Source organism: Sinohyriopsis cumingii, chromosome 1 (genome assembly GCF_028554795.1).
Source record: "Sinohyriopsis cumingii isolate HCF-2022 chromosome 1, ASM2855479v2, whole genome shotgun sequence".
In the NCBI taxonomy this organism is placed as follows: domain Eukaryota; kingdom Metazoa; phylum Mollusca; class Bivalvia; order Unionida; family Unionidae; genus Sinohyriopsis; species Sinohyriopsis cumingii.
The window spans coordinates 133,001,901-133,018,806 of NC_142961.1; the positions used below are offsets into that span (position 1 = coordinate 133,001,901).

Sequence of the window (16,906 nt, forward strand, 5' to 3'; positions counted from 1 at the left end):
TCTGAATGCCTGTATGTTTTATTGAAACCCACAGACCAATATCACATACAAAGATGTCAGGATACCTTCCCACCTGTCTCTGTATCTATCTATCTCTGTATCTATCTCAGTATCTATCTCTATCTATCTATCATCTATCTATATACGTGTGTGTGTGTGTGTGTTTGCAACTTTGCCCAATATACTAGTAATCTTGCCTTTTTTTACAACTCATTTTTAAAGGTACCAGTGTACTTGATTTTTCTGTTACCAATATTTATACATAACAGCATTCTCATTATCAACTCACTGCTTGCTAATTTATAATCTACTTTTCATGCTGAGCCATTTACTTGCACAACAACCTAACATTTTTTTTAACTGTTTATTTGCATAGCCTTGTACTATTAATTTGAAGGCTGCAAATTTTAAAGCAAAATAATAATAAAAAAAATTGCTAGTGCATGAAAACAGGTTTGGTTTGGTGTTTTACAGAGCATCAACGTGCTTATTCAGTGCCAAGCAATTAGAGTAAATTCACCTAAACCATGGTCACATGACAGTACATATAGCCGACTGGGCGTAATCCAATGAAAGGATTCAAATGATATCACATCTTTATTTCTTGCTTCTGATTTTATGACCTAAGGATGAAAGTCTGATGTATTACCATGTTGATACTAAAAATACATTCTAATCAAAACCAATTAAAATAGACAAAAAAATTGAAAACTTGAACTGGAAAGTAAGCATTGGCTGATATGTGCCTATATTTTCCTTGATTTGCATGCACTGACATTTGTTTTGCCATCACTCTACATGACTGCAAAAGCTGAATAGCTGTTAATCATAACAAATGGCTACCACAGATTTTCCTCTGTTGCCTTTCTAGTGCTATCAATTGCCAGCACTAAGTTTGTCTCCATTATGATGCTCTGAAATCCATCCTTCCAAGTATATAATAGGGCAATTTAGAAGTCAAATAAGCCAAATTACTGTTAGTAATCGGATCACGCTATAATTGTTGTGCAGAGAGGCAAAGGCAAATTTCATTCAACGTCCTAGACAAAAGACCTCAATAAATAATTACCTACTTCCCTATGAATGCCTGACTTGTCTAAAATCATCTTTATTATTATTTTACAGTTTCAAGGAAACAAAGTGATCTATATACTAATACAATAAGTACAAACTATGACATCATACTAATACATTTAGTACAAATTATACTATCGTATTAGTACATTTAGTATAAACTATAGCATCATACTAATACATTTAATCCAACTAGAACATCATACTAATACATTTAATACAAACTATGACATACTAATACATTTAATACTAATTATATTATCATACTAATACATTTAGTACAAACTAGAAAATCATACTAATACACTGAGTACAAAATATAACATTATACTTATACATTTAGTACAAACCATACTAAGATAACTAGTACAAATTATAATAACATACAAATACATTTATTATGAAATACTGGCTGTCAGCAATTTTAGGCTATTGTTCTTCAAAGAGAAAACCATGTCAGACTGCAGTTGGATAACAGTAGTCGAGTTAAAGACCAGCAGCCAGCTGAATTTGCTGTTTATTCCAATTTTTCTGCAAACTATTTATTTTTCTGAAAAGCCATTTTTGAGTATAAATTCAGGGAGTTTTCTATTTTCAAAATGTGGCCTGGTGAACATGGAATTGGACATTTATGTTTCAAAAGATGATACTGAGAACTCCAGATTTCTTTTACACTGTTAATCCACAAACATTTACAAGGAAAAGATTCTTGAACATCTAAACAATTTAACAACCAAGGTTACTTTGCCTCTTTAAATCCTTGCTGCATTTATTTTAGTATTTTCTCTCCCAGTCAGTACAAGGTCATTTGGAATATTTTAAACTCAAATTAGAAAAGTGGACAATTTTAGGAATTGGTAATAGGCCAAATATCCACCTCAAAACGGACCCAGATAAAGTCTTGAAACTGCTTTTCCAACTGCATGCTCCAAATATTTTGACCTCTGTTCCAAACTTAAGAAAAAAAGACTATTTCTGGAAAAAGTATGCAAATGTCCATCTGTAATCACAACATCACTAAAAGCTTAGAAAAAAGACAAACTGTCTTGAGAATTTTAGGATAGTTTCAAAACATAAATTTTTCTACAGTTACAATCCCATATATAATCACTTACAAGTCTGATTCAACTGCAACCTGTGCAGCCCAGGTATGCCATCACAATTTGCTCCAGAACTAATTATATTCAGTTACAGAGATCTCGGAAACGCTTAATTACGCGACTACTATTTGGACGCCAATTTTTGATCTGGGACGCAGAAAATCACTGATGTAGGAGTCCTCTGTACGCATGTAATAGGTGTGCTGCAAAATTCAAAGACTTGCCAGTCCTGCTTCAGCCACCTGCTTTGTGATAAATGTGTTGATGAATTAGCTGTGCTGATATTTACAATGACAGAATTCAGTGACTAAAAGACCCCTTGATACATACATAAAAAAAAACATGATGCAATAGCTGGGCAGCAAGTTCAAAGGCTTTGACTGGCGGCCGGGTAGATAATGCAATGATATTTACAGTGATTGAATCCAGAGACAGAAAGACACAGAGATGCACATGTGATCATTTATAAGGATACATCAAATAAACAACTTTCGATTTCGTTATTGTGTTCATTTCCGAATGTAGCAGAATAAGCAGTGCACGTGACCTCAGAATCAAGACATGTTGAGACTTAGACAAAATGCCATTCGTAAGTAGGTGACAAGTCACCTAAAAATGTAAATTTCACCTTCTTCTGTTAGGAAAGCAAAAACGACTTCGCCCTGTGATTATTTAAGAGGTACATTGACTGACCATAGCATTTTTTTTTAAGCACCCCTTGCCTTAGCCTGGTTAGTTCAAGTGTTGTAGCAAAATGTATTCATCAAGGCACCAGTAGTTAGGCCTAGTTTTTATATCAATTACGTTGACAAACAAACTCTTGCCCATTCACAAGCATTATGTTTTGACAGCTGATTGACCATTAACCCTTTTCCAAGTAAAGGCAGCAACTGTCAAGTTCCTGCATGCTATCCTTTGATGATAAAACAAACTTGTGTTTTAAGATCAGAATTGGTGATCTGGATATATATTAACTGCCTCTTATACACTATTTCGTCATAACATTAGTTTGAAACTGTAAATGAACCAGTAGGCCTAATGGAAATAATGGTGGACTGTGCTAAGTCTGGGATGTACCAGTTTATTAGATTGTCTGTTTTCTTAAATCATCAGGCAAATATATTCAGAAAAAATATACAAATCATTGAAACCAAGCGTATGTATTATTTTATTAAACAATTAACTTTAAAATGCAAATTATGTAGGTCAGAAACGTATGGGACAATGCTATGTTGTGGAATTCGCGAGATGCACTCTAAGGTCTAAGCTGTTTTCTGACTTGACAGGTATTTGCGAAAATACAGAGAAAAAAGAACAGCAAATCAGATACTATTTATTTGCCTAAAATTACTACAAGAACGTATACAAATAAATAAACCATAAATTTGTGATCCTGTCAATGGACTGTTGTAATGAAGCTATATTATAGTTAGTGATTACATTATGAAAACCTCTCCATCTAAAAATAGATGCACCCACGTCTGTGTTGATTCTGTAGGAAAGAAGGGACTGCAACTTGTGATGGTGGGACTCCTATTTTTACCAAAATTGGAGTCCTGGACTCCTAGTTTTAAAATCCTAGCAAGACATAACTCATAAGCAGGCATAGACGGTAGTCTTGTCAATAGATTATGGCCTCAAAATTATAAACCCTCATCCAAGTTGGATTGTATTGGGTAAGTGCTTAATATGCAAGTAAAACCCTGCTGAATGGAATACTGTTCTCTCACTGGTTAAAAGAAAATGATGTCCTGCATTTATTTATAACTTATTTTCAGTTGGCCAATGGGAAGGCAGTATTCCATTCAGCATGTTTGTCTTGTATATTAAGCAGGCATGATCACGGCCATGTCGAGCAGCAGCACTGGAAAAATTTTTGGCATTCCTTACAGGTATGGTAGTAAGCCAAACTTTGGATACGCATACAAAGTCAAATGTCAGCTAAACATCTGCAGTACCAAATTTATTATGCTATGCGAAATGAAGCTTGAAATATCAGGATTTATTCTTGAACAGGTTTCATGAGAAAGGAGAGAAGTGTCTTCCCTTGTAGTTATTGTATAGTACATGTATGACAGGTCAATTGTAAGCAACGATACAAGCCCCTGTGCTCAGAACATGTGTGAATAATACTGTTTGTGTAACAACTTGAGATTCTCTCGTTTTCATTAGTTGGTGTCAGATGTGACTCCAAAAGATTGAAAAACTTTTGCAGTGAGTGAAAATGGCAAAATTCCAGGCACTGGAAAGCTTTAACTTTAGGAAGCCTTTGGAGTGAATTTTGGAAGAATAAACTGGAATTCTTTGGTCACATGATCAGCTCAGATGGCATACTCCCCAGTCCAGCAAAGGTTGTTGCAGTGAAAGAGCTACCTGATCCATTAAATATTAGTGAGCTTCGTTGCATCATGGGCATGATCAACTACCTTGGTAGATTTTTCCCAGACTTGTCTACAATAATACGACCAATTATGGACCTGCTGAAATGAGACACAGCCTGCTATTGGGGCCCAGATAAGGATTACACCTTCATGAAAGTCAAGGAGATGCTGACATCCACACCAGTCTTAGCATTTTATGACCCTGGCAAGTTAACAGTTGTCAGTACTGATGCCAGCAGTTATAGAATTGGTGGGGCAATATTCGAACAAAGTAACTTCTATTCACAAATCTGGTTCTAAGGATGATGCTGATAACTACCGACTGATCTCAATACTACCAAACTTGTCAAAATTGATTGAAAAACATGTCCATGACTCATTCATGTCATATTTAACCAAACACTTGCTGTTACACCCTAATCAATCAGACTTTAGACAGAACCATTCCTGTGAGACTTCTTTGATCTCCCTAACTGATAAATGGCTTCAAGCACTTGACCAAGGTAGAATAATAGGATCTGTAATTGGAGATTTCAGGAAAGCTTTTGACATGGTGGATCATGAAATCCTTTTTAAGAAAATGAAAATCTACCAGTGTGATGAAAGAACAATTAGATGGTTTACTTCTTACTTAAGTGAGAGAACACAACATGTTTATATAAATAATGTTCTGTCTGAACCTGAAACAATTAGATATGGAGTTACCACAAGGCTCAATTCTAGGTCCATTACTATTCATTTTATTTATTAATGACCAACCACTTTTACTAAGAGACTCAATATCATCTACAGATCTCTATGCAGATGACACAACATTGTCAGACATCAAAAAACACAAAGCATGAACTCAAACTTTCTTTACAGAATGCCCTAAACAAACTGGAAAACTGGTGCACATGTAATGGCATGGTGGTAAATACTGGTAGAACTAAAATATTACTTATCTCAACATGGCAAAGAAGGACAAAACTTGATAGTGATGAACTATGTCTGACATGGAAGGATACAAATTTGCAAATGGTCTGTCATAATAGACTACCTGGTGTTCTGGTAGATAATAACCTATCATGGACTGAACATATCAAACATATCAGTAAAAAAAAGTCAATTCAAGTTAATGGCTTCTCAGTAAGATAAGATATTTTCTCCCTGAAAGGCACAGAAAACTATTTTATAACAGTTACATACAATCCTATTTAGACTACTGTAATATGGTATGGGATAATTCAAATGATAAAAAATAGCAAAGCTGGCACATCTTCAAAAAAGAGCATTTGGGTTAATATCAATCCAGAAAGAAAGCAAGGAAAATTTAGCTGGTAGGTTAAAAATATTACCTATTAAAGACCGAATCTGTTTGAGAAAAGCCAAATTAATGTACAGGATATCTCATAATAGTGCTCTTGAAAATTTACAATCACTGTTCCAGTATAGGCTACCTGGTAATACTCCCCACCTGCGATCCATGTCTACCAAACAGTATAAAATTCCCAAACCAAATAAGGAATTATTTAAAAAAAGTTTCCAATACTCTGGAATAGTATTCCAGTTGAGATTAGAAATGCCCTATTTCCTTCTTCCAAACCCAATATATCCAGTGGCTTCAGAGATGCAGCTAAAATAAATAAATTCCTTTGTATGAGAACCTCAAGGTAAATTAGTTTTTAGCTAATTGTGTTACCCTCATTAAATAAGGTCATTATTATTATTATTATTATTATTATTACTATTATTATTATTATTATTATTATTATTATAACATGGAGAGAAACTCAAGCCAGTTGCCTTTTGTTCCAGAACACTCACCCCTGCAGAGGTTAAATATGCAGACAGAGAAGGAGTGCCTTGCATGTGTGTGGGCCTGTGAGAAGTTTTCACGATATCTTGTATGACTAGACTCATTAAGAATGCATACTGACCACAAACCTTTAGGGCTACTGATCAACACATATGATTTAGTAAAAGCTCATTTCAGATGTCAGTGTTTTTATAGAGTCAATGGAGGCATGCAGGCCAATTTCTGATATGAAATTAGAACAAATAAAAGAAGGTTACAGGAGTGACCACCATCTGCAGACTGCAATGACTTTCACCAGAAATGGATGGCCGGATAAGAAAAATAGCTGTCAACTCGATGTACATCCATACTTTGTATGCAGTGAAGTCTCAATTCAGAATGACCTATTTCTCTTCAAGGACAGAGTTATCATACCGAAAGTCTTAAGGCCCGGAATTCTTGATAAAATTCACGAGGCATCATCAAGGATTAGCCAAATGCCGTGAGAGAGCCCAAAGTTGTGTATGGTGGCTTGGAATCACAAGACCGCTCCAAGACAAAATAGAGACATGTGAATTTTGTCAGATTAGGAAGCCAGCACAGAGGAGGGAACCAATGAAGACAACCTCTCTACCAGACAGACCATGGCAGAAAATTGCAATTTATATTTTTGAACGAAAACAAGAAAGATACCTGGTAGCTACTGACTACTTTTCACACTATTTGGAAACTATGCATCTAACAAAAACAACCTCCCAGCAGGTAACTGGAAAGCTAAAGAGCACATCTGCGCAATGGGGAATCCCATAAATTGTAGTATCAGATGATGGGACCCTGTTCATTTCCTCAGAATTCAAGGAGTTTGCTGAGAAATACAACTTCAGACAAGAATTTACCAGTCTTCACTTACCCACAAGTGAAAAGTGAAGCAGAAAGTGGTGCCAGAATAGCATTTAAGTCCATACTTAAACAAGATGATGTATTCCTTGCCTTGATGGCTTATAGAGCCACACCAGCAGCTGAGACAGATGCCAGCCCAGCCCAACTGATGATGGGATGCCAGATGAGGACACCTTGCCCATTATTGAAAAGAAGTTAAACAACAAGTGGCCAAACCTCAAAATCAAAAGGCAGAGAGACCTTAAGACAAAACAAAGATATGAATTCTTTTACAACCGGTGCCACACTATGCATAATTTACCACTGATATTACTGACAGAGACAGCCATCAGAATCAAATGGCATGGAAATGATAACAAGTGGTCAACACCAGGCATAGATATTCAAGCTGACAAAGACCAAAGAAGCTAACTGGCAAAAACTCCCCAAGGGATATACATGCGCAATCGAATCCAAGTATAGCGGATGAAAAGCCCTGAGAATCTACTTCCAGTTAAAACAAGTTCATCTACAAGATTGCAACAAGGTCCCCACAGTGTCCTGTTATAACTCATTTGGAGTCCAGCGCAAAGTCTCTCGACAACATGGAGCCTGTGCCACCATCTGATGATTCTACCACCCAGCATGACCCAGTGCAGCCGACCCCCAGCAAGCCAGCTGTACCCAATGGGCCCAACAGTCCAAACCCTCCAGTGTGGATGTTAAGTGAGAGAGTCATCCGAAAACCAGCCAATTCAGTAATTTTGTCGAACAAAGTGACTTTTACAAATGTGCCAATGTGTAGTTTAGTATTCGATTTCTGAATTATTGCAATAGAATTGGACTTTAAGGTTTCTATAGTATTAAAATCAGACTATCCTGTGCAAGTTTACAGTAACTTATTATATAAATCAATTCTATCAAATTCTTTCAGTGGACAGTTCAGATATAAAGAGAGTAAATTCAATGCTTACTTATTTAATGTTTCATATTGGCGGAATTAATTCATTTTTTTTCCTATCTAGTCATAAGCAAAATGTTATGTTCAGATAATCTCAAAAAAGGGGAAATGTGGGGTATCATAGTTTAATTGGTAGTTCTAACTAGTAACTGCTCCCTCTTAGTAGCTGCAACATTAGATATGGACTGCTCCCTGAGGCAAGGGGCACGATGATCCATCATCTTGATGTGTACTCAGAACATGTGTGAATAAATACTGTTTGTGTAACAACTTGAGACTCCCTCATTTTCATGACAGGGTCAGTGCTACTGAAGATGCATGCATAAATTTGTATTTTCATGCCCATATATGGTAATAGTCTCAAATTATGACCTTGAGCTAAGTCCCCAAGTAGCAAGGAGGTAAGGAAAGAGATCAAGGCAGGACCCAGAGGTCCAAGTCTGACTTGTGTAGATATTTGTGTCATTGATCACAATGGCCAATTCTTAGATATTTGAAACAGAAAAATAAAGGCAATATTTCTCAAACTTAAATAAATTCACCTCAAAATGAGTTGACACATAAGACTATCACTGATCTTAGTGTGTCTTAAAAATGTACGAGTTCACAGAAAATGTACGTGTATATACATCGCATACAAACTGTATAACAATACCTGGGTTTTTTAGAGTGTAGGGATTAAAAGAGGAGGAAAAGGATCTTGTAATACAGGACAATCTTCAAATCATGTTCACCATGTAAAACAAACAAAAACTAACAAGTTTCCCACTTCACTGTATCTAGCATGTTAAATATTTCACAGAACCTTCCAGATACTAATCACACTGATACCCAAAAGTGTATTTATTATTATCTTAATTTTAATCTGATTGGAGTTTACCTTTCACCGCTATGAGTTCACCTAAGTCATTAGTATTGTGTGGAAACGACAAGGTTCAAAATAGAAATATACATGTACAAAAAAATCTGAATTTCAAACCTTGACCAATGCAGAATATACCAAATTGAAGGAATTGCACATTTTTATAAAAGTCAGCTTGCCCATGCTGGGCAAGCTAACTGGAAAAATTAAACTTGCCCTTGGCAAATCTGAGCTTGCCCCAAACATAATACTGAGTCCAACACGGGTTAAAAAATACAGGAAACTCATCTCATCAACTACATCAACAACAATGAAATCTAGATTCTGTAATGATTTTTTTATATTTTAAAATGAAGAATTGGTGAACTTTGCAGCCATAATATTGGTGACACAAAACAAAATATCTGACAAGCCGACATTTGAGAAGGAGAACACTTGTTTTTATCCATTTATATGTTTGCCAAGCAGTAAGTATATGTTGGTCCCCTGTAATTATCATGTACGCAACAGATCATAAAATCGGCTTGTGGGAACTACATTTTCCTCCCACTGATCATGCTATGAACAAAATCCTTCTGGAGATTAATCATTAAAGACAAGTCCCTTTTATTTCCAAACATATCTGTCAAAGAAATCTCCTGAGTTTTATTTTATTAAGAATTAACACCTACTCTCTGACAAGATGACAAGGTCACAAACCAGCTGAGCCTAGGTTAGGTCCTGGAAAAAGTCAGCATTTTCCAGATTCATATAAATAATAAAATTAAATTTAACTGACAAGTTAAAATATAAATATTTATTCCTTTTTTGTCAAAAACTTGCTTTAAATAGTAAATATTCACATTATCACATCTGCACACTTAAAATGCAAGAGTTTCACTGAAACTGACTAAAAGAAGGACATGAAATACAGTAGATAATGTGATCTGATGTGATTTGGGTTTTTAATGTAGCTTTAACAATTTTTCAGTCATATCTTTATAATGTCTGCAATGTGGCAGTTTATAGTGATGTCTAGCACTGGGGCATCATGCCGCAGACATGTAGCATGATGTTCCTCCCAGTCACATTATCCTGACACTAGGATGACCAGTCCTAATACTAACCTCTTGATGCTGAGCACAAAGCGAGGCAGCTGCTGTTAGTACCATTTTTGTAAGTTGTTGGTATGACTCGGCCAGGGATCAAACACACAACCTCCCACATCTGAGGCAGATGCTCTAACCACTAGGCCACTGGAGTGGTCATACAGTAGATAAGGGAAACTGGCCAGTTATGTAATAGAAGAGTGTGATCAATACCAAATAAGGGTGCTGATATATGTACTGTGACTGACCGCAGAGTATATAAAACTTGTAGAACATAAAGCATTACAAACAGAACACAACCCTTTTCTCCTCCTCACTATCTATTTATGGGCTTGCCCATGGGTAAAATCCTTGGAAACTTGAGCTTACCCAATCGAAATTTGAGATTGTCCCTGGAATTGGGCAAGTGGAATTGTAACCCCTGAAATTAACTGCATCTGAATACATGTAATTTGAACTATTATTGTATTGCTGTGAACATGTCATATGAATTAATGTTCCTGGTGTACAAATAAAAATAAGTATTATATTATTATAAAATCTGTGCATCTGTCAACTTATTTTTAAATACAAACATATGTCACTATTCTTGATTTTTTAAAAAACAAATATTATGATGTTTATGGATCACTACCTACCTAATTCTGATGAACTTTCTTCTTCACAATCCCTGATAAGAACTGAATCTGTTATATCCTTGGACCATTCACCTGAAATGTTTAATAAGAATTCTCTCATTTTCAAATTATAAATTCTTGGTAGGTTCACAATATCAATAAACTACGATACACCTAAAATGCCACCCTACTTGCATGTAATTTAATGGATCCATAAGATTTGGTAAGGAATTCACCAAATCTATTTTTAAAGAAAGATGTTACATGATGCAAGCACTTTATATTCTGATGTGCTCATGTTAATAGCAAAATTATCTGTTCAATCAAAAATAGCAATTAACATCATAGCTCAATACAACTATATTTTATTCTGTGATTTAAAAAAAAAATTATCATTTGCTATTTATTTAAACAAAACTTCTGGGAGGCTGTTTTTTTCTGTACACTATAAATGTATCTTTCTAGTGCCAGAAATGTGTTATCTTTCCTGTGCCAGAAACATATTATCTTTCCTGTGCCAGAAATGTATTATATTTCTCGTGCCAGAAACATGTTATCTTTCCCGTGCCAGATGGACCCAATGTGACCATGACACCTGACAGTTTTACAAGTAACACAAAAAGTAAAACTAGAGCACAGACAATATTGAGAATCATGAACTGCAGTCTAATTTGATTGGTATGATGAAAACTGTTGCAATAGGATATCACTTTGGGGCAGGTGGATGGAATCTAGCAAAAGCAACAGGTAAGTATAACACCATTAAAATTAGTTTACCTCAACACGTACATACTCACCATTCATATCAGTAATACACAACTGTTGCTACTGGATTGCTGAATTTGTCAGTTTTGTTGGGAGGGTGATGATCCCATAACCAGCAAATAAAAAACAAACACTTAGGCATACTCGCCCTCAAGGAAAAGTCAGAGACTACTTAGGGATGGAAAATGCATTGGGCCCATTTTTTGAGTGACAACAATCAGGCCCTTGGTGAGCCAGTGAGTCATGGTAAAAGGAGGAGAAAGCAGTGTGAGAACACCATATTGCAGCTTCCATCACATGCTACAGAGATTAATAAGTTATTTCAGCCCATCAGGCAGCAATGACTTGAACCTCATGGGCTTTAGTTTTCAAAAAAGGCAGGTCCCTATTGGTAAGGACTGTCAAGCTCTCTTGATAGTTAATGCAATCCACCTAGATATGGTGGAATCCAAAAGATGGCTGAAATGTAACACAGAGACAGAGAAAGAAGCAAGTGGTTTAAAGTCAAAATCCAATTTTGAATGGTCTGTGATGAATGACAACCATTAACAAGTTGTCCTTGAAAATGATGACTCTTTCTATCCATGGGCATGTGAAGTGCAATGTGTACCAATGTCTTATTGACAATTCTCCACTCTGTGAGAGGTCCATGTATTCACATCGAACAGACACAAAAAGTAAAAGCTATGCAATAGTGGCAGGTAAGTTATATAGCTGCTAATAAACACTGCCACTGTGACTCGCACATTACGGAGTTGATGATATTAAGATCTGCATTGTATATTTTAGACATATACATGGTCATAAATTTTGTTAAAGCCTCCTTTTTTAGCTGGAACTGGTTTACTTGTAATTAGAAAATGTTTACTTGACACTGGTGTTCACACCTGATATATGTATTACTTTTTAATTTATACAATGACATGTGAAATATGACTTTGCTTTAAATGCTGCAAATCATATTTACTAGAGGAATGATGTAAGGCACTGAAAAAATGAATTTTTATATTATGACAGAAATAAAATAAACACTGGACTAACCAGGACAACAAGTTACTGACTGTAAATTTTTATCTTATGACAGAAATAAAATAAACACTGGACTAACCAGGACAACAAGTTACTGACTGGCCTTCTTGCCTGGAGTTTAGATTTTTACACACATATTTGGATTTTTTCTCCATGCTCTATATACCTGTAATATCCTGGGGCAGGTAAACCTAACTGGCCCAGCAGAATATTCAGTTTGTCTTAGGCTGCTAGGCAAGTGATTTTTCAGTCACTGGTTAACAAATAACTCTGATCTGGGTTATGTTCAACCTACAGTAGGGTATTTTTTTTTATGGCACAGATTCAAGTCTTCATCACTTCTTTATTGTGTTTTTATCTTATACTTGCAGCGCTCACTCTTCTTGAGAATTTAATAAAGAGATTAAGACATTTTTAAAAATATCAGAAATTTTAGACATCCTTTTAGAAGGCATAAACAAAATATGAAATACAAGTTTACCTGAGCGACACACGAGAGACTGGGTATTTTCTCTGCCACTTAACCAAAATATTAAGTTTTAAACATATTTTTTATAAATCAAAATGTCAAAATTAAAACTGAACTTGTTAAAGAGATTGACTTATATTTATAGGTACATGTGAAGATCAATGATTACAAACATCTTACATCAGTGAAGCGTATCGTACAAAGTTATAGCCATGTTTAAAATGTTAAATCCTATGCCAAGATAAGAAAGGACAAGGTACAGGATCCATTTGTATACATTCAATGTTAAGGATTCCCAATTAAAAGTGATAAATGATCCATAGAAAATTGGCAAAATTATTTTACAAAGGTAGAAGGAATAACCATTAAAGTCAAATGAACTAGTCATTCAAGGTTAATAGTGTTAATTACACTGTGAAATCACTGACTTTGATGTGAGAAAGAAAAAGAAAATAAAGATGGCCAACTTTTTGTTCAGGTTATAACCTTTTTATATTTTGCACATTGTTGAATTTCTTAATAAAAGATAATCCCGACATTGGACCAATGGGATCATGAGATATTTAAATAAGAATCTCTGAACACTAATGTGCCTGCTTTTAATTTAATTTTTGGTTTAAAGTTCTCAAGAAAGTATCTGATGATGGAGGAGGTATCTACCTCAATATGATTATGGAGGTATCTACCTCCATATGATTATGGAGGTATCTACCTCAATATGATTATGGAAGTATCTACCTCAATATGATTACATGGTCTGAATTCAAAGCTATGCACTTAAGTTAATGGATTTTTAAATAAAAACAACAATGTGAATCAAATGTTAGGACTTCCAATCAGATTTTCTACTAACCTGGTCTAGTGAATGACAAATGAAGTATTTTGATCTCCACATGAGTGTATGTGTGAGAAGTTTGTGTGTGTGTGTGTGATTAGGATTTTTAACATAGCTTTAAAAAAATTTCAGTCATATCACTATGATGTCTGCAGTGTGGCAGTTTATAGTGATGTCTAGCACTGGGACATCATGCTGCAGACATGTAACATAATGTCCCACCCAGTCACATTATCATGACACCAGGCCAACCAGTCCTAACACTAACCTCTTAATGCTGTAAGTACCATTTTTGTAAGTCTTTGGTATGACTTGGCCAGGGTTTGAACCCATGACCTCCCGCTTCCGAGGCGGACGCTTAAACCACCAGGCCACTGGAATGGTCAAATTTTTGTGTTGGAACAGGGATAATTTTGGCAATCTCTGAGGCATTCTTGCTAGTCCACCAGTGGATTTAAACAGATATGGAGTAATTCCCACTTCAAAATTTTAAACGAAAACAACTAATTTTGGGGGAGGATGATAAAAAATTAAAACAGTCTCAGTATTTGGCAGTTTTCACTTCAAAGACTGAATATCAAACAGATGACAATGTCCTGCTTGTATTACTTGTAAGAAAGTGAAATTTCGTGAAAACTGGAAAGTAACATCATCCCCCACAGACATGTTGTTACTGTGGTCATAGACCCTAAGTGTGCCACATGATGTCCAAAAATATTACTATAAAAATACCTTATTAGATAAAATTTGCAAAGAAATCTCTGGCAGGTAAAAAGTTACCTGCACATTTTGTGTCACCTGTGACAATGATGCATAATGCAGTGGCTTTACCTTGTAGTAACACACTAACAATCATGTGACCTTCACCCTTATATTTTTAAGCATCCGTTGCTAAGGGTGTTTCATTTCATCAAATACAATCATATGTTATAAATTATGTCAAAAAAACAAAAGCAAGCAGGCTTATGTGAGTCTTAGATTACTCATCTGGTTCACATTTGCCAAATTAAAATGCAACTGTAGTTGGCCAAGAAATCTGGGTCAGTGGTGTGTGTGTGTGTGTTTTGGATTTTTAAAATATCTTTTAACATTTTTTCAGTCATATCACTATGATTGATGTCTGCAGTGTGGCAGTTTATAATGATGTCTAGCACTAACAAATCATGCTGCAGACATGTAGCATCATGTCCCACCCTGTCACATTATCCTGATACCAGGCCGACCAGTCCTAAAACTAACCAGTCAGTGCTGAGTGCCTAGCGAGGCAGCTGCCAGTACCATATTTTTACAAGTCTTTGGTAAGATTTGACCAGGGTATGAACCCATGACCTCCCACATCCAAGACAGATGCTCTAACTGCTTAGGCCATTGGAGCGGTCGGATTGCTTTATGGAGAAATGTTTTTCAATGCCGCTGATTGTATAAATTATGATTATCAGGTGGCACATCAACATCATTTGTCCACGTTCTGTTTAGCAGTATTTGAAAAGTTGCTTAAAGGTTTATCTATTATTAGAAATAGTGGCCATATTTTACGGCAGACCTGAATCATTGATGGCAGATCTGCATAATTTGTATGAATTTGAAAGCCTTATAAGCCATCATGCTTTTTCTCAGTGGAGTTTGAAAAGAAGTCACCTAAAGGTTTTGCTATTTTTAGCAAAGGTAGACATATTGTATGGCAGATTGGCACCATCTGCACAAATCTGAAATCTCTTTATTCCATGATGCTGTCATATTTTGTTCAGCATCTTATGGGAAGTCATTTAAAGGTTTTCCTATACAAGGACCCATTCAACCTATAATAATATTGACAGCCACTGGTCCAAGATACCAGTTATATTGGGAAGAATTTGTAAATAACAACTGTTAAGTAAATAATACACAATGAACATAGGACCGATTCCCACGAGCTCACTTGGTACTACAGCCAGGTGAGCTAAAATAAAGCCCTAATGCAATTATCACAGCATTATCAGAACAAAAATGTTAAGCAGTTACTGACAAATGTGATCCTGACCATTCACCTTTTGACATCCAATTGCCTTCAGGTGTGCTATATTCAACTGTACCTTATCTACAGCATCTGATAACAATTTATCCATGGGAAAAGTAGATATTGCTGTTTACTAGAAAGTTTTAACCACTACCACCAACATAACATGTCAACAATTGCTCTTTTAGACCTATGAGTTTGGCCTTTGAGTTCACTGGCCATCAATCTCGGAAATGTTTCTTCCATCTGATGCAGTGATGGGCAAAGTATTATGATAATTGTTAGTATCAACTTATACAAAAAAAATATACTGACCTTTAACTAAAAAACATCTACAAACAAAAGTTGATGCCTCTCACATGGATGAATGCAAGAGGGATGAACTGAAATTACAACTGTAACAGTACACTGTATGTCTGAAATTATAACTGCTACAGTACACTGAATGTCTGCAATTACAACTACTACAGTACACTGTATGTCTGAAATTACAAATACTCCAGTACACTGTATGTCTGAAATTACAACTGCTCCAGTACGCTATATGTCTGAAATTACAACTGCTCCAGTACACTGTGTCTAAAATTACAACTGCTCCAGTACGCTATGTCTGAAATTACAACTGCTCCAGTACAATGTGTGTCTGAAATTACAACTACTACAGTACACTGTATGTCTAAAATTACAAATACTCCAGTACACTGTATGTCTGAAATTACAACTGCTCCAGTACGCTATATGTCTGAAATTACAACTGCTCCAGTACACTGTGTCTGAAATTACAACTGCTCCAGTACGCTATATGTCTGAAATTACAACTGCTCCAGTACAATGTGTGTCTGAAATTACAACTACTACAGTACACTGAATGTCTAAAATTACAAATACTCCAGTACACTGTATGTCTGAAATTACAACTACTACAGTACACTGTATGTCTGAAATTACAACTACTACAGTACCCTGTATGTCTGAAATTACAACTACTCCAGTACGCTATATGTCTGAAATTACAACTGCTCCAGTACATTGTATGTCTGAAATTACAACTGCTCCAGTACACTGTATGTCTG

The 16,906-nt window shown here is 35.6% G+C and overlaps 1 protein-coding gene across 3 annotated transcripts in view; it reads right to left on the reverse strand.

Moving 5' to 3' along the window:
* The window catches only part of LOC149807885 (interleukin-6 receptor subunit beta-like), a 197,527-nt gene that overhangs the window by 142,547 nt on the left and 38,074 nt on the right, over positions 1-16,906 (reverse strand). For all 3 annotated transcript variants that reach the window (XM_089971622.1, XM_089971604.1, XM_089971613.1), the window contains exon 2: positions 10,761-10,832. The gene's annotated coding sequence lies outside the window, so the exon portion shown is untranslated. The remainder of the gene's footprint in view (positions 1-10,760; positions 10,833-16,906) is intronic.